This window comes from Cupressus sempervirens, chromosome 9, assembly GCF_028749045.1.
Source record: "Cupressus sempervirens isolate cs-2001-9-10 chromosome 9, ASM2874904v1, whole genome shotgun sequence".
NCBI classification, from domain to species: Eukaryota; Viridiplantae; Streptophyta; class Pinopsida; order Cupressales; family Cupressaceae; genus Cupressus; species Cupressus sempervirens.
This window is the reverse complement of record NC_143126.1, coordinates 468,505,284-468,526,029: the sequence shown is the minus strand read 5'-3', so window position 1 is coordinate 468,526,029 and position 20,746 is coordinate 468,505,284.

Below are 20,746 nucleotides of genomic sequence, written 5' to 3'. Positions count from 1 at the left end.
TCAAAGCATGAACCACTACTGATAACTCAAGGTCATGCGTAGGATAATTTAACTCATGATCCTTGAGCTTGCATGATTCATACGCAATCACCCGCCCATTCTGCATCAACACTGCCTCAGTCCCTTCAAGAGAAGCATTTGTACATACCATGAAATCACCTTCTGGATCAGGTACAGCTAGAATCGGTGCACTGGTCAAAAGCTCTTTGAGCTTCTGAAAAGCTTCCTCGCATTTTTCTATCCATACAAACTTCTTTCCTTTCCTTTGAAGAGAAGTGATAGGATGTGCTATCCTAGAGAAGTTTTGGACAAATCTACGATAATAACCGGCTAAACCCATGAAGCTACGAATTTTTGACACATTAGTTGGTGTAGGGCAATCTATTATTGCCTGAATCTTTGCAGGATCCACTGAAAAACCATCATCTGAAATAACATGCCCTAAATACTGAATCTCTATTTTGAAGAATTTGAATTTAGCTGCATTAGCATAAAGCTGATTGTCTCTCAAACACTGCAATACCAACTGCAGGTGTTCCTCATGCTCCTTCTAAGTCCTAGAATATACGAATATGTCATCAAGAAACACGATAACAAACCTGTCCAGATAAGATCGAAACACACCATTCATCAAACTCATGAAAACTGATGGAGCATTAGTCAATCCAAAAGGTACCACTGTGAAATCATAATGCCCATAATGAGTTTAAAAAGTAGTCTTCTGAATATCTGCTTCCTTAATGTGAAGCTGGTGGTATCCTGACTTAAGGTCAATCTTGGAAAATACTGTAGCTCCCTTGATCTGATCAAATAAGTCATCAATCCTAGGTAAAGGATACCTATTCTTAATAGTCACCTTATTCAACTGTCTATAGTCAATACAAAGGCGCAAAGAACCATCTTTCTTCTTCACAAACAGCACTGGAGCTCCCCATGGTGATACACTAGGTTGAATGCTCCCTTTGGCCAGAAGTTCCTCTAGCTAAAGACGTAGCTCACCCAATTCTTGAGTAGTCATGCGATAAGGAGCTTTAGAGATAGGCTCTACTCCAGGAATCAGATCAATACTAAAGTCAATGTCCCTCTTTGGAGGCATGCTTGGAATCTCACTTGGAAAGACATCTGCATACTCCTGCAAAATCGGGTGATCCAAAGTCTCCCTTATGGGATCTTCTTCATCAAGATCATTTACCATAATAGCAAATATCTGACATCCCCTATGGAAACTTCACTTCAATAGCATAGCAAAAATCATCCCCAGAGATATAGGCCTCGGTATCCCAACTATGTGCACATCATTCCCTTGGTCATCTTGGCACATAATAATCTTCTTCCTACAATCTATACTGGCTCTATGAGATCCAAGCCTGTCCATGCCTAGAACCACATCATAGGAACCAAGGGGTATGACTTGAAGATCTACTACCGTATCAAAGCTTCTTAAGCTAAGCCCACACCTATGAACTATAGAGTCTGTGGAAACCTTAATGCCTGAGGCTAGTTCCACTTGCCAACCATGATCTTGCTTCACCGCATCCAGCTTACCCTTAGAAACTATAGATGGTGAAATAAATGAATCTATAGCTCTTGAATCAAACAATACTAAAAGAGATATACCTCTAATAGCACCTGTGGTCTCAACCACTATTCCTTGATGATCTGCCTGACGCTGATCAACTACTGCAAAAACTCTATGAGCTCTACCTACATCACCCACTATAGGCTCTGAAACTATAGGTCTAGGTCCTGAGAACTGAGGTGCTCACTGAGGACACTGAGCTACATAATCTCCAATCTAACGACATGAAAAACATTCCATATTCTGCTGGAACCTCTTCCCATAGGTGGTACATTAGATTGTTGACGACTGTTCCTGCTCACAAAAGACTGGCTACTCTGAGCTAGCTGATTGGTCTGATTCTATTTATTGCATTGAGCATTGTGGTTGTTCTTTGTGTTAGAACCTTTACCACCGCCTTAAGCTTGAGAATTTGAGCCCTTCTGTTGTTGTGTCTGCTGAGACTACTGATGATACTGTTTGCCCTTAGAGAAAGAAAACTTCTTGTTACCACCTGAATTGTAGTTGCTTTTAGATCCTGATACCGCTGGGGCTCCTACAAAACCACCTTGACCAAGGTTGACACTTTTCTCAACAAGGATAGCTCGATGCACTACATCCTTGAGGGTTTTTGGCTCAAATACCTTAACTCCCCCAATAATATGGTTATTCAATCCCCTAATAAAATGTTGTGTCAACTAAGCTAAATTTTCACTGAACCCTGAAAAAGACATAAGCTCATAAAACTTACACTCATACTCGGTCATTGACAAAGTGTACTATCTGAGATTATGAAATTCATTAGCCCTTTGCTATTTCCATTCCTCTGGTAGGAATCGTTCACAAAAACTCTCTAGGAATAACTCCCATGTAACACTGCTCATATCGATTCCCAACTTCTTCTCCTCTATTGTCCACCAAGTGGCCCAAAAATTCTCTAAATTAGAGATTGCAAATCTTGCCTTAACATTGTTGTCGAACTCCTGCATGGCAAAAATCCTGTCGAGAGAAATAAGCCACTGCTCAGCCACATAACTAGAACCTTGCCCATTGAAAGGCTTAACTTTAGATCTTGAAAGATCCTTCATCTGAGTGGACATGATGGACCTCTGACGATCCTTCTGAGGACTTCTAGATGTGGGTCTATGCTCTTGTTCTATCTAATGCACTTTAGGTAGTTCTTGAATAGGAGGTAGACGTTCTAGAATAGTCTACATCATCTATCTCAAACTGACCTCTTCAGACTTAGCTTGATCCTCTCTACGACTCTCTTCCTTCTGCCTACTAGAGTGCTCTTTCCTGCTCTCTACATGAGCTGATCCTTCATGGACAGACTCATGGACACTGATAGTTCTACGATGACCACAGGCTCTACCACGACCTCTACCACGACCTCTAATAGAAGACCTAGTCTCAGATACCATCCTACAATAGTACAAGGAACTAAGTTCAGTTCTATGTCTAGGTTTAAGTAAAATTTCCAATTTTGAAACTAAGAGTTGAAGTGTGAAAAATATTCAAGTAACAATTCACCTAGATCAAGTTTGGAAAGGTACACTTAATAGTTCAAAGTTCTAGTTATTCCAAAGTACCCAGAGCTTCCAATGTAGAAACTCAGGCTCTGATACCAAATGTAATGCCCCGCCAACGGATCCAAAGAATTAACCTAGAATTTCACTAAGTTTAGTAGCATTTTTTTTTTTTTTGAAAGAAAATACCACATATAACTAATGCACAATAATGGAAGCAATAATAATGTCCATCTAAAAATAAACATAACATAAATAATAGATTACATTCTTTAAGATCCCTTAACATTGAATTACATACATGAATCCATTTAGTACAACATCCACATGAAATAATAATGATAAGTCCAATGTTTATACATTACATTTCAACTGTATATGTCACAGGGTATGACAATCTCAAAAGAATATACATATATAGAATAAGGTACATCATCCTATTCTAATCCATGATACATCAAAGTAGAGATAATCACATGATACACATGATACATCATCATAGAAGTCATATAAATCCATCATAAAGATCAAACATAATAAACTAAGTGCATAGTTTCTCCCAACCATTAAGAGCATCATTAGATCATCGTGGATCTTAGCCATCCCTCCGTGCATAACATTCCAAATCACCAAAGAGATCATCGGTATTACATAGTAGAAATGTCACTCCTAATAAATACAACATCATATGTAGAAGTAATCTAACATGCAAATAAAATCATAAGATAACATCATCTAACATATGCTAATCATTAATGAAAAAGGATACATATTGACCATCATGAAGGATGCATCAGCCACGATATCTCAATGAATCTCAAAATGATAAGAGTGGAAAATACACTACAACCGGACCGCGTGGTACCTAAGTGGTCCACTCCCACCGTGCTAAGGAGATAACCTCAAGTCCCAAACAGGCTATCAAATACACATAGCACATATCTTTATAAGTTCAGGAATCTCAAAAGTATACTAACTCAAAGGTTCCAACACAAAATCTGACATCTAATCCCAAAGGTACACAATGACATGTAGGAACCTACTATGCAAGCCGGAAAGTGTCATCGCAATTATCACGTACAAGTTACCCTGGTAGTTAGCTAAACTCCATGGGTACATACTGATTTCATGCAGTCACTAGTATCCTCTCATACTAGCGAGGCATACTACGAAATGCAAGGTCACAACCATGCATCTCACTACTCCCATCCTAGCTTGTACCAGCACTCAAGGCATGGGTGAGAACAAAACACTTATCTTTTTAGGTTCATTCAGTTAGTATTAGGTGTGAATGTTATCACTTATTAATCTAACTTACAATGAGTTACCCTGGAAGCCTCTTAGGGCCTTGACCCCCATTACAAGCCACTTCTTGTCACTACATGTAGATATCCTACCCTAATTCTCATGGAATCATAAATCTCAAAATCACAAAAGATAATCCATAAAAAAATCATCAAATATGCATAAAAAGCATCAAATCTCCATGAGCTATCATCCATAGAAAATCATGAACACAACAGCTTTCTATTGGCAACTGAAGTATCACTGATAATCAAATATCCAATGGTTCTCAATAATGAAAATATATATCTCAATCATACTGATCGAAGACTCCAAAAATGGTTGAGTCAAACATGTCAAAACATGACATCATCAAAAATAAATCCACATTATAGTCCCATCATGGTGACAAGAAAATAACCAAAGATACTGATCGATGACCAAAATAATGGTTAAGTCAAGTGTCTCATACATAAAAATCTCAACTATAACAATCAGTAATCACAACCAATACATAGAGCATTCCATCACATAACCATGGTTGGATTTATAAAGATTGATATTAAAACATCATCATGTCACCACAATCACATAACCCCCAAGCCTCTGGTAGACGTTCTATACTGGTCAACACTAGTCAACCCAAAACCCAAAACAATAGCTTAAAGAATACACAATGCAAACACATGTTTTGGTTATACCAAGTTTACAAAATGTAGAGATCTCAGTTTTAGCTTCCATGTTTGAATGGAGGAACACATATATTTATTTTGGATAAAAGTTTTCCTTATTAGAACTAAAAAATATCAATTTTCCAATTAATAATATTTGTTTGATACATTCCCCACCAAACTATCAATTCTTTATTTAATAATTTAAAACAATTAAATTATTAAATAGTTGAAAGTTATTAAAGAGTCACCTTTATGAAAATAAACCTTCAATATAAATCATTTATCAAATAATAATAACTTAAATTTATAAATAACATGTTTACATATATATATATATATATATATATATATATATATATATATATATATATATATACATATGTAAATATATAAATAGTTAATACATTTTCATAAAATTGATTTAACAATTTCAATTGACACAATATTATATAGCAATGAGAATTGATTGTTTATAAACGTCTTAACATAAACGTTTATTTTGCATTACATTAACATTAATTTACCCTCCCAAACACTTGTTGTGATACGTAGTACCTGCAGTCGCAAGCACTGCGCTGACAGTGGGTACGTAGTACCCTTGTCGCCGCAGACCTGAGATGGTAGGTCTCTGCCTTCTGTAGGCATGGGTACAATTCGTGGCCATGGCATTTCATTATATACATTGATTAATGCGATATGAATCGCGATGCGATTTATCAATCGCTCATTCGGCGTATTATATATAAATATATATAAGTATATATATATATATATATGTATGTATGTATGTATATGTATGTATATATATAGATATATGTATGTATATATATATATATATATTCAAATTTTATAATAGATTCATAATAAATGTATAAATATGCATATATATATATATATATGTATGTATGCTGATCTGAATATATAACCATGTATGTTTTTTTTTTTCCCAAAGATTTTATCTACAATTTAAGAATAAAATATTTGCATTATATAATGCATATAAAATTCTACAATAAATTAATCTACTCATATTGAGAATGCATATAAATATGAAACTCCTCAGAAGACATATGGAAGACACAAGGAAGACAGGGAATGTGTGATGCGAAAATAGCATAGTTAAAATCACAAGAATCTATCCGAATTCTGATGCTAAATCGCTCTTCCTCAAAAAATCCGCAGAGAAAGCTCCTCCCTTCTTCAGAATTCTCGAGTCCTCCAATGCTCCAATTGCTCTCCCAACACAATGTCTAAGCTTCTATGAATGCCTAAATATAAAGAGCTTTAAAAAAACATCTAGAATGCTTCTAGAAACAACTAGAAGGTGTCAACTAAGCATGGGTCTTTTCCAACCTTCAAGATGAGCCATAGGGTTGTAGACACCATGTGCTTAATTGATGCACTAACCCCCGTGTTGTTGACACATGAGAAATAGAGAAGTGCATTAATTCTCATGCAAGCTTCTAACTCCAATTCACTTTAATATAATTTCTATTTAAATATTTATAACTTTTATTTTAATTTTTATAACTTTTATTATTATTATTTATTTATTACTTTATTATTATTTTATTATTATTATTAATTTTAATTTCTAATTTTTTTTATTTAATTCTTTTTCCTCAATTAATTCCCATTCAATTAATTATAATCAAAATATCAAATAACATGATATTTCATATTAATTTTCTCAAATAATTAATTTATTAATTAAATCTATTTATTAAGACTTAATTAATAGAAAATTCACCATACACTTCCAAGATAAAATATGAAAACCCATCATAGAGCAAATCACTCAAAATAAGTCTAAAGGGTTAAAAATCATGAATTATGTCATCCAACACATTCGGAAGGTAAAATATCCAGATACTTGTCCTACCTCACTAGGACAATTGGTTGAAGGGTTTGGGATTTGGACTTGAGAATTTATCTCCCTTCTCATATCATTGAGATAGTATAATAGGGTACGCTCATTCTGGCAATTTAGAAAAGTCGATACCCGATACCTACAACCTGCAGAAAAACTATGCATGTACATACAATATATATATATATATATATATATATATATATATATATATATATATATATATATATATATATATATATATATATATATGCGCTAAGCTAAACAAACAATGGCAGGAAGTGGTGCATCGTGTAGATCCTGACTAAGCAGGTGACTACGACTCCCTTCCTTAACCACATTGAAAATGCCATTCAATAAGAAAATACGCACACCATACACATGCAAGTATGGGGTAAGTACCCATAATAAAACACATGAGATAATAATCATCAACTAATCATCAATAATAACTGAAAATAGTATAATGATCATCATGTATGCATGAAATGTAAAGTCTAAATGATCTCATCTCATAACCTCTGAATCCATAACATAATGCCTGATAGTGTCAAAACAATACCACTAATCCATCAACATAAAATTAGTCCATTAGAGTCTGATAATAACAACAATGTCCAGAAAAGATGTGAATGAGGGTAGGCACTACAGAATATGAGCAAATTTGAGTATGAATTTTAGCAAAAATTTGATGCAAATTCTCATTCAACCTTTCAAAATGAAGAGATGAGGGTCTCTTAAATAGACTTTCCTGAAATTCATCAACGGTTGAGATCAATTTCAATCAACGGTTAGGATTAAAGGTGAAGTTTAGTTATAAAGGGATATTTCCACATTAAAGGGAGTTAACGGATTTAATTTGAGTAAAATAAAGAGTTAACTGATTCAATTTGAGTGGAAAAATGAGTTAACTAATTTAACTCATTTTTTATCTTTAGTGAACTGGAAATTTCCCTTTTTGAACTGAAGAGAGATTTTGTTGAGATATTTAATTTAATAAAATGAGATATGCTCTCATAATTACTTTTCCTATTTAATTAAATAATCTTTAATTAATTAGGGACACTTTTCTTATTTAATTAAATAACTTCATTTAATTAATTAGGAATGGCTTCTCATTTAATTAAATAACTTTGTTTAATAAATTAAAAGTAAGTACTCCATTTAATTAAATAATTTCGTTTAATTATTTTAAAATTCTTTTCAAAACTAGTCAACTCAAGTCAACCGTGGTTACATCTGTCAACTTTTGGTCAAACTTGATCTTTGCGTATGTGAATATGAGAAAATGTCAGTGTGAATTCAAGCAACAATTCGATGCAAATTCTCATTCCACCTTTCAAAATGAAGACATGAGGGTCTCTTAAATAGACTTTCCTAGAATTCATCAACGGTTGAGATCGATTTCAATCAACGGTCAGGATTAAAGGTGAAGTTTAGTCATAAAGGGAGATTTTCAAATTAAAGCGAGTTAACAAATTTAATTTGAGTAAAATAAGGAGTTAACTGATTCAATTCTAGTAGAAAAAGGAGTTAACTGATTTAACTCATTTTTGATCAATAGTGAATTGGAAATTTCCCTTTTTGAACTGAAAAGAGATTTTGTTGAGATATTTAATTTAAAAAAATTAGATATGCTCTCATAATTACTTTTCTATTCAATTAAATAATCTTTAATTAATTAGAGACACTTTTTTTATTTAATTAAATAACTTCATTTAATTAATTAGGAATGGCTTCTCATTTAATTAAATAACTTTGTTTAATTAATCAGAAGTAAGTACTCCATTTAATTAAATAATTTTGTTTAATTATTTCAAAATTCTTTTCGAAATTAGTCAACTCAAGACAACCATGGCTAAATCTGGTCAACTTTTGGTCAAACTTGATATTTGCGTATGTGAATATGAGCAAATGTGAGTATGAATTCTCATTCAACCTTTCAAAATGAAGAGATGAAGGTGTCTTAAATAGACTTTCCCAGAATTCATCAATAGTTGAGATTGATTTCAATCAATGGTCAGAATTAAAGGTGAAGTTCAGTCATAAAGGGAGATTTTCAAATTAAAGGGAGTTAACAAATTTAATTTGATTAAAATATGGAGTTAACTGATTCAATTTGTGTAGAAAAAGGAGTTAACTGATTTAACTCATTTTTGATCAATAGTGAATTGGGAATTTCCCTTTCTGAACTGAAGAGAGATTTTGTTGAGATATTTAACTTAATAAAATGAGATATGCTCTCATAATTACTTTTTCTATTTAATTAAATAATCTTTAATTAATTAGAGACACGCTTCTTATTTAATTAAATAACTTCATTTAATTAATTAGGATTGGCTTCTCATTTAATTAAATAACTTTGTTTAATTAATTAGAAGTAAGTGGTGGAAATGAGAATGGAGTAACTGAGAGGGGGAGGGGGTGAATCAATTACCACAAAAACATTTCACAGTCCATTAGATGTCTAAAAATCTTGATCTTGGTTACAGATTACTAAAACTTGATAATGCAACAAATACTAATAATTATTAAGAACTGGTAACCAAAACAATTCAGCAATCATGAACACTAAAGACACCAAATTTAACGTGGAAACCCAATATGGGAAAAACCACCAATGTAACTAGTTACTATTTTTCACTCTTATAAAGAGAGCCCTGTTAGGAGCCAACCCTGTTAAAGGTTACAAAACACACTGTTAGGTGTGACCCGGTTAGAGGATTTAATCACTCTGTTAGGAGTGGCCTTGCTAGAGGTCTTTAGAACAATTCAACTAAACTGTCACCTTGTTAGAGGATTTACAATAGGGCTGTTAAACCCACTATGTCAAGAGATTTTGAGTTCACTGTTACAATGGTTAGAAAGCAACAATGAAGTGACCTGATATAATGTGCAACTTATCTTTGCTGATTGCAGGTCTCTATTATGCTTGACTGGATCCTTACTGATCACATACAACTTTGCAGCTCCTTCAACGCATCTGATCTTTCATCAAACATTTGCTTATATGTTCAATATTTGCACTCTTATGCATTCAAATTCTTTCTTAAATCGAATTCACAACTTGATCTTTCATATATACCTTACAAATTATCTTAGTCGGCTAAGAATTACAAACCAACAAATCCCTTTACTAGCCGACACTACTTGGTTAATACTGTTCAGAAAATAATTCCTGTGTTAATCGACTGAGCTCGGTTAATACAACAAACTCCGTGACATCCCTTTAATCGCCGAGAGAACTCGGTAAGTATAGATGACCGAGTGAGCTCGGTAGAAACTGTTTTTGCCAAATTCCCTTTGGACACCGAGTGAACTCGGTAAGTACTAACTTTCCTTTGCTTGCCCTCCTATCTCAGTAAAAACTAACTTTTCTTTGGTTACCTTCCCAGCTCGGTAAACACTAACTTTTCTTTGGTTACCTTCTCAGCTCGGTAAACACTAACTTTTCTTTGCTTATATTCCCAGCTTGGTAAACACTTTGTCATAGTTTCTTTCAATCATCGAGTGGGCTCGGCAAGTACTGAACTTCCTTCGTTAACCAAGTTAGCTCGGTAGAAGCTATCTTTACAATGTAATATTTAGCAATGCTTGGTAGACTCTGTAAACGACTATGCTTACCTTCTGATCTTAGTAGACTCTGTCTGATGACTGATATGACATTTGTGTAACATCAAAGACAACACTCAATTAACCAATTGTATCCAACAATCTCCCTCTTTGGCATTGATGGCATCACAACATGTCATAGCAGAATGAAATTTGAAAACAAGTCCTTCTTTTAGTGCAACACTATATGTCAACGTAATACTTCTCCCTTTTAGATAGAAACTTCTCCCTCTTTTAGTAATCTAACTCTGTGAAAGAATTGGATAACAGAAAGATATGACAGTTTTATTATCCCTCTTTGACAACACATGCCAAAGACAATATAACACAGTAAAAGCTCTTTTTGTATGCCAAAAGTACTTCTCAACTGGATTACAGTGTACCTCATGTACAGATTCATATGCAATGACTTCAATACTCTGTTGCATCAACTTGATTGATTTTCAACTTATCATAGGTTGATGCATCACTTCAAACTTTATTTTAGTGAACTTCAGATAGGAGTGTGATCCCTAACTTACCTCTGAGATACAAGAATGTATCCTTAGGTAATGGCTTTGTGAATATGTGAGCAATTTGTTCCTTTGTATGCACATATTCTAGTCTGATCTCCTTGTCCTGCACCAATTCTCTGACAAAATGATATTTTATTGCTATGTGCTTGGTCTTGGAATGCATTACTAGATTTTTGGATATGTTGATTGCACTAGTATTGTCACAGAACATAACAACTGGTTCTTTGATTTCCATCTTCATTCCTTGTAATAACTATTTAAACCAAACAATGTTGGAACAGTTTACTGCTGCAGCAACATACTCTGCCTTTGCTATGGATTGGGATGTACAATTCTATTTTTTGTTTGTCCAATAAACCAATCTCTTTCCAAGAAAGAATGCTCCTCCACTTGTGATTTCTCTGTCATCAAGATTCCCTGCCCAATCAGCATCAGTAAAAACTTTCAAATCAAAATTACCTCCAAATTTGTACCATAGCCCATAATTTTTAGTTCCTTTTAAATATCTCATTATTCTCTTGATCGCCATCAGGTGAGTTTCTCTTGGTCTTGCTGAAAATCTTGCAACAATACCAACTGCGAGAGCAATATTTGGCATGGTATGAACTACATACTGCAATTTTCCAATCATAGATCTATACAATGTTTGATCTACCTCTTTGGATTCATCATCTTTTGTAAGTTTCAATCCAGTACACATGGGAGTACCAACAAGTTTACAGTCCTCCATACCAAACTTTTTCAATATCTCCTTGATGTATTTTGACTGAGTGATGAAGATGCCATTTTTATTCTGTTGGATTTGAAGACCAACAAAGAATTTTATGTCACCAAACATAGACATTTCAAACTCCTTGTTCATTTGTTCTAAAAATTCTTTGCAAAGATCATCATGCCCTGTGAAAACAATATCATCTACAAATATTTCTGCCAAGACAATCTTATTATCTGGACCTTCCTTTATATACAAGCTACTATTATCATTAGCTCTTTGAAAATCAATCTGAATAAGATAATTATGCAATCTTTCATACCATGCTCTAGGAGCTTGTTTCAGACCATACAGTGCCTTGTGTAGTTTGCAGACCATGTTCCTTTTATCTGGATCAACAAAACCTTCAGGTTGTTCAATGTAAACTTCTTCATCCAGTATTCCATTGAGGAATGCTGACTTGACATCCATCTGATAAACTTTGAATCCTTTGTGAGTAGCATATGCAAGTAAGGTTCTGACTCCTTCCAATCTTGCAACAGGAGCAAAAGTTTCAACATAATCTATACCTTCTTATTTTGAGTATCCTTTGCATACCAATCTTGCTTTGTTTCTGGATACCTTACCATCTTCAGTCAACTTGTTTCTGAATACCCACTTGGTTCCAATTATATTCTTGTCTTTGGGCCTGGGTACAAGAGTCCATGTCTTGTTTTTCTCTATCTGTTCTATTTCCTCATTCATTTCCTCAATCCAACTATCATTTTCCAGTGCATCCTTAATACTTCTAGGTTCAAAATCAGCAAGTAAACAAGTATTTTTCAACTTACTTCTTATCAAGGTTCCTTCAGATTTGTCTCCAATGATCTGATTTGGTGCATGATGTCTTCTGACATATTTTGCTAATACAGGTTCCTTGCCTCTTGAATGAATTTCATTATTATCCTTTTGTTCTTCAGATTCTTGTTGTTCTGGCTCGGTAGATATTGGCTTGGTTGACTCAGACTCGGTAGAAACTTGGTCGGTAGTGTCTGAAAGTTGCTGAGGCTCGGTTTGAACTATTTGCAACTCGGTTACTGAAGACTCGGGAGTTGAGGATTCTTGAGTGAACGATATACTTGGTATAGTATCTAGTTCAATGTAAATAAATCTCTTGTAGTCTTCAGGTACCTTTTTGCTTTCTTCTTCTGATTTGTCTGCAAACTCAGCAATTTTCACATGTGCACTTTCTATGACCTTTTGAGTGGATAGATTTAAACATCTATATGCTTTGCTTTTGCAAGAATATCCCAAAAATATTCCTTCATCACCTTTTACATCAAATTTTCCTTTTCTAGATTCTTTCAAAATATAACATTTGCTTCCAAATACTTTCAGATAACTTACATTGGGTTTGTGGAAATACCATAATTCATAGGGAGTCTTGAATGAGTCCTTTTTCAGCTGCACTCGGTTTAATGTATGAACTACAATGCTGATGGCTTCCTTCCAGTATTTGATAGCAATGTTCTTTTCTATCATTAGGGTTCTTGCACAATCCATAATGGATCTATTTCTTCTTTCAGCTATTCCATTTTGTTCTGGAGTTCCTGGTGCCAAAACTTGTCTTTTAATACCTCTTTCAATGCAGAAGTTATTGAATTCATGTGAAATGAATTCACCACCTCTGTCTGACCTTAAACATTTTAGTCTTTTTCCTGTTTCTTTTTCTGCTCTTGCCAAATACCATTTAAATTTTTCAAATGCTTCTGATTTATTTCTTAGATACATGACAGTCATCATTCTTGAGTAATCATCAACAAAGAGAATGAAAAATTTCTCTCCAGTATAGCTTTCTATTCCAATAGGTCCACATAAATCAGTATGCACAATTTCTAATATATCTTCAGATTGATAGTTTTTACTTTTAAAACTAGTCCTTCCCATTTTACCAATCTGACAGTTCTTGCATAGACCAACCTCAAGTTTCTTAATGTTAGGAATGCCTCTTACTTTCTTGAATTTGCTTATTTTTATCAGATTATCAAAATTGACATCACACAACCTTTTATGCCATAACCAACTCTCTTCAATTTGAGCAATAAAATAGGAGCATTCACCAAGTTCTAGATAGAATAAGTTACCTTTAGTTTGGGTGCCAGATCCTATCAGTTTTCCTTGCTCATTCAACAGTCTTGCCTTTCCATGCATGAATTCCACCTTGAATCCAGTATTGAGTAACTGTGCCACACTTAGCAAATTATGTTTGAGACCTTCAACCCAATAGGCATTGTTACAAACAAGTTCTTTGGTTAGACAGATTCTTCCTCTTCCTTTTATGAAACGAGGTTCATTATTACCAAACCTTACACTGCCACCATCATATTCTTCAAACTGATCAAACTTAGTTTTATCACCAGTCATATGATGTGAGCAACCACTGTCTATAATCCATGTATCATTCTTACTTATATGAGAGATAAGAGCAATTTTATCTTCCTCATCATTGTCAGAATCATCTTTAACATCAATATAAACAATTTCATCCTCGCTATTATCAGAATATTCAGAATTTTCAGCCATGAAACATGATTTCTTACCTTTGTTCTTGAATGATTTGAAATCTTTCTTGCTATTCTATTTATGATCCTTCTTTTTATCATTGTTCTGCTTGTTCAGGCACCTAGCTGCAATATGACCAATTTCTTCACATGAAAAACATATTAGAGGAACTTTACCTTTATATTTTCCTCTGCCTCTGGAGTATTTTCTTGCTAGAAGAGCTTCAATTACTTCAAGATCACTGTCTGAGCTTAGATTTGATTCATCTTCACTTTTTGGCTGAAGTTTCTTTTTGTTTTTCTCCTTGAGTGAAAATTTGGCATCAAATGCTGATTCCATGTTCTTGGAAGCTGGAACATAGTTGTCAAAGTTATCTAGTTCAAATGCAGTTAATCTTCCAACTATGGCCTCAAGATTTATCTGATGATTTGCTTCACATCTTCTTTCCTGAATTGCAGACACTCTGATTGCATAAACGAGAAGCAAGGTTCTGAGAACTTTGCTTACAACTATTTCTCCTTTGATGTCACCACCAACTGCCCTGATTCCACTTATACATGTTTTAACTCTTTCAACATACTTTGCAATGTTTTCATCTTCTCTCATCTTCATTTGATCAAATTGTCATCTTAAACTTTCTGCTTTTGCTCTTCTCACATTGTCATCGCCTCCATAGATTTTTTTTAGCTTGTTCCACATTTCAAATGCGATTTTGCAGTCCTTAATTTCATCAAATTCTTCATAGCTGAGAGCAGATGCTATGTCTATCATCATGTTGTTGTGAGTTTTATTTTCAGCAATATCATTGAGTGAAAGTGTGCCAGAAGGTTCTTCATATTCTTCTTCAAGGTATTTCAGTCCAGTATCACCGACAGTAGCCAGATGAAGTTTCATCAGTCCTTGTCATGCTAAGAAGTTATCTTTATTAAGTTTTGGAATTTCGCTTTTGTAAGACATCCTGATCTTTTGCTTAGATCCTTGAAATCTTCTCCTGCAAGTACCAAAAGCTCTGATACCAATTGTTGGAAATGAGAATGGAGTAACTGAGAGGGGGAGGGGGTGAATCAGTTACCACAAAAACATTTCACAGTCCCTTAGATGTCTAAAAATATTGATCTTGGTTATAGATTACTGAAACTTGATCATGCAGAAAATACTAATAATTATTAAGAACTGGTAACCAAAACAATTCAGCAATCATGAACACTAAAGACACCAGATTTAACATGGAAACCCAATATGGGAAAAACCACCAATGTAACTAGTTACTATTTTTCACTCTTCTGAAGTAAGCCCTGTTAGGAGCCAACCCTGTTAAAGGTTACAAAACAAACTGTTAGGTGTGACCTAGTTAGAGGATTTAATCACCCTGTTAGGAGTGGCCTTGCTAGAGGTCTTTAGAACAATTCAACTGAACTGTCACCTTGTTAGAGGATTTACAATAGGGCTGTTAAACCCATTCTATCAAAAGATTTTGAGTTCACTATTACGATGGTTAGAAAGCAACAATGAAGTGACCTGATATAATGTGCAACTTATCTTTGCTGATTGCAGATCTCTGTTATGCTTGACTGGATCCTTACTGATCACATACAACTTTGCAGCTCCTTCAACACATCTGATCCTTCATCAAACATTTTCTTATATGTTCAATATTTGCACTCTTATGCATTCAAATTCTTTCTTATATCAAATTCACAACTTGATCTTTCATATATACCTTACAAATTATCTTAGTCGGCTAAGAATTACAAACCAACAAATCCCTTTACTGACCGACACTGCTTGGTTAATACTGTTCAAAAAATAATTCCTGTGTTAACCGATTGAGCTCGATTAATACAGCAAACTCCGTGACATCCCTTCAATCGCTGGGAGAACTCGGTAAGTATAGATGACCGAGTGAGCTCGGTAGAAACTGTTTTTGCCAAATTCCCTTTGGACACCGAGTGAACTCGGTAAGCACTGACTTTCCTTTGCTTGCCTTCCTATCTCGGTAAAAACTAACTTTTCTTTGGTTACCTTCCCAGCTTGGTAAACACTAACTTTTCTTTGGTTACCTTCTCAGCTCGGTAAACACTAACTTTTCTTTGCTTATCTTCCCAGCTTGGTAAACACTTTCTCACAGTTTCCTTCAATCACCGAGTGGGCTCGGTAAGTACTGAACTTCCTTCGTTAACCAAGTTAGCTCGGTAGAAGCTATCTTTACAATGTAATATTCAACAATGCTTGGTAGACTCTGTAAATGACTATGCTTACCTTCTGAGCTCGGTAGACTCTGTCTGATGACTGATATGACATTTGGGTAACATCAAAGACAACACTCAATTAACCAATTGTATCCAACAGTAAGTACTCCATTTAATTAAATAATTTCGTTTAATTATTTCAAAATTCTTTTCAAAACTAGTCAACTCAAGTCAACCATGGTTAAATCTGTGTAATGGGCACCCCTGGATGTCCCAAAAAACTAAACCAAATTGCTGAAAGGAATTATGTCAAACAGTTTGCATTCAACTTCTTAAAACCCCTTATAACTTCGAAAATCAAATGTTTATTTGTTTGTTGTGTTTCATGCATGGAATTGGTATCATACAACATAAACAAGAAAGGAACTACAATAATATGCAAAGTGGAAATGAACTGCTGCTAATAAAATGTTATTTTCAGAATTCATAAAACCAAATACATGGCAGATTTATCAACTCACTAATTACTTCAGCAATATTGTCATAATACTCCAGCCCATGCTTACGAACTTGCTGCTACAATACTTTGTCCTTCAATCAGTCCACTACCTTCGTAATACCATTCCCTCAAAGCGGCATAAGCGTCAGACAAGTAGTGAAGAAGATATGAGCAAAATACCAAATCTGCCTGTAGCCGAAAATGCAACTAAACTGCCTGATAATGAAGCCAAAAACAAAGAATTCCAAAGGCCAAACCCCAAGGGAATGATGTCTAGAATGTTACAAGAGAGGATAGACGTCCTCAAATGCCAAGAACTGAGCTGCAACTCACATACCAATTTCTTCTCATATTCAACCTGCCTAATGAAGCCACAGATGCTTCCTTTTATTCTATTCCCACGGGTCCGCTCAACTCATATGGGCAATGTGGGATAAAAGATGTGTAATATAAAACATATTTTAAAATACCCCTTATGTCTTCCTTGGGTACACATCACCATAAAATAAATATTAAAGTAACACTTTAATATTTTACAATTAAATTAGACGTTACTTTAATAAAACTTCAGGCATTAAAATGTATTAGCAATCGAACTCCGAATAATGCGAGTGATAGCTCATCGGAAAGCTCTCACCGAGTAGTATCGAATCCAATCACCAAAATTGACCTGCACTGTGTCCTGCCGACTTACTAAAAATAGTAAGTATGCCTGAAACTGAGTAAATCAACTTCGTTTTGGCCCAAACTGGAAATGACTAGGCCAAAACACTCCAAGATCCCATTAAACCCTTCGTTAGCCCTCGGGACCATGTAGAACAAGGCTAACGCACACACACTTGGTCAACTGCTAAAATGGGGACATTACAGTCCGCCCCCCTTGAAATTGCTTGTCCTCAAGCAATCTCAGTCCAGCCTGCTGAATAACCTGCTCACTCTCCCATGTAGAATCTTCCTCCGGCAGGTCTTTCCATCTGACCAAATACTCCTTCACTATCCTGCTTCTAAGCTTCCTCTCTCTGGTATCCAGAATAGCCTCAGGTACTAACACAAGCTTCCCCTCCTCATCCAAAGGGGGTAAATCTGCAGAAGGCACTACACTCTGACCAATGGCTTTCTTAAGCCTAGACACATGAAACACATTGTGCACTCGATTGCCTTCTGGAAGCTCAAGCTCATAGGCGACTTTGCCCACTTTGCGAATCACCCTGTATGGACCATAAAATCTAGGTTTCAACTTTTCAGCTCCACTCTTCTTGAGCGATGACTGTCTATATGGTTGTAGCCTCAAGTAAACCATATCCCCTACCTCGAAGCTGCGCTCTATTCGGTGCTGATCAACATACAATTTCTGTTGATTCTGGGCCTGTTGTATATTCTCTTTGAGCACTTTCAGGATGTCCTAACTATCCTGCAATAAGTTTTTGGCTTTGGGCACTCTACTGTCCCCCAAAACTAAATCCATGAAGCTAGGTGCTTCATAACCATAGAGTGCCATGAAAGGAGTCATCTTGATGGACATATGATAAGTGGTGTTATAACAATACTCTCCCATATGCAACCATCTGATCCAAGCCTTTTGTTGTGTAGTTACATAGTTCCTCAAATATCCTTCTGCCCATTTATTCACAATCTCTGTTTGCCCATCTGTTTGCGGATGATAACTAGTGCTAGGTGTAAGATCTGTACCACACAACCTAAACAACTCTTGCCAAAAAACACTCATAAACTTACTATCCCGGTCGCTGACAATGAATCTGGGCACCCATGTAACCTGAATATCTCTTTAAAGAAAAGCTCTGCCACCTGTGCTACTGTGTAAGTGGATGGAATAGCAATGAAGTGAGCAAACTTCATCAAGCAGTCCACCACCACATAGATTCAATCCCTTCCCTGTACTCGTGGTAAACCAGTGATGAAGTCCATTGAAATACTTTCCCATTTCCTATCAGGAATGGGCAAGGGCTGTAATAAACCTGCAGGAAATGTGTGTTCTCCCTTATTCTGTTGACAAACCACACACTCCCTGACATACCTCTGAACATCATCCTTGAGCCCTTTCCATGAAAACTGCTCTCGGATCTGCCTGTAGGTCTTGAAGACCCCCGGATGTCCAACTGTGGGTGCATCATGAAATGCCTTCAGTATCGCCTCTCTCAAATGTGATGATGGAATCAAATAAACCCTGTCCTGAACTCTGATCAATCCATCTATCAACTCATAGCGATCATCCTGTATGGTACCTGAAATCAATCCAGAAGCCCAAGCATCTCCGACATACTCTGCTATAATCCGATCTCTCCAATCTCCTGAAATCTATGCCAGAGCACATAAGTGAGGTCTCCAAGATAAGGCATCAGCCACCACATTTTTCTTACCTTTGACAAACTCTATGTCAAAGTCATAAGCCTACAATTTAGTCACCCATTTTTGTTGTCGGTCATTAAGATCACGCTGGCTCATGAAGTATTTAATACTGTTGTGATCAGTCTTGATCACAAAACGTCCACCTACCAAATATGATCAAAATTTGGCCAATGCATGCATTATGGCCAACATCTCCCGGTCATAGACAGAATAACTTTTCTCAACTCCTCGGAGCTTCCTACTCTCGAATGCAATGGGATGCTTCTCCTGCATCAATACTACTCCAATCCCATCACCAGATGCATCACAATGAAGCTCGAAAGGCTTCGTGAAATTCGGTAGAGCTAGAACTGGACATGAAGAAATTACCTGCTTGAAATGCTCAAAACACCTCTGTGCTGCCCCTGTCCACACGAAGGCTCCTTTCCTGGTAAGATCTGTCAAGGGTGTAGCAATCTGTGAGAATCCCTTAACAAACCTCCTATAAAAACCACATAAACCAAAGAATCCCTTAAGCTGTGTAAGGTTTGTGGGAGTAGGCCATTCTACAATAGCTCTAATCTTTTTGGGATCAACCCGAACGCCATCTGCACTAATGATATGCCCCAGGTAAAGGAGCTCAGTCATGCCAAACTCACATTTAGATTCCTTGGCATGCAATGACTCTCTCTCCAGAATAGATAACACCTCCTCTAGATGATGTAAGTGCTCCTCCCAGGTCTTACTGAAGACCAAGATGTCATCAAAGAAGATCAAGACAAATCTCCTCAGCTGCTTCCTGAATACCTGGTTCATACAACTTTGAAATGTAGCAGGTGCATTGGTTAGACCAAATGGCATAACCATGAACTCAAAGTGGCCATAGTGACATCGGAAGGCTGTTTTCTCAATGTCCTTTGCTCTCATCCTGATCTGATGGTATCCGGATCGCAAATCAATTTTGGTGAAGAAGCATGTCCCATGCAACTCATCAATCAGCTCATCAATCTTAGGAATGGGATACCTGTTTTTAATTGTTTTCTTATTGAGTGCCCTATAATCGATGCACATGTGCATCGTCCCATCCTTCTTCTTTACCAATACTACTGCTGAAGCAAAAGGGCTCTTACTGGGCCTGATATGCCCCATCTCCAACAAATCCTTAATCGCCTTCTCTATCTCATCCTTGTGTTTCTTAGGATGACGATAGGGAGTAATCATAACTGGTTTGGCTCCCTCCTCGAGCTCAATAACATGTTCCATCCCTCTGTCAGGAGGAACCCCATGAGGAATATCGCTAAATACTTTAGCGTGTCTATCGAGTATCTTCTGGACATCTAGTGGATGACTCTTTTCTTGTGGCTCTGGTGAAGTTGGCATAATGTGGCACTCTGCCGCCCACTCTATGTCATCATGA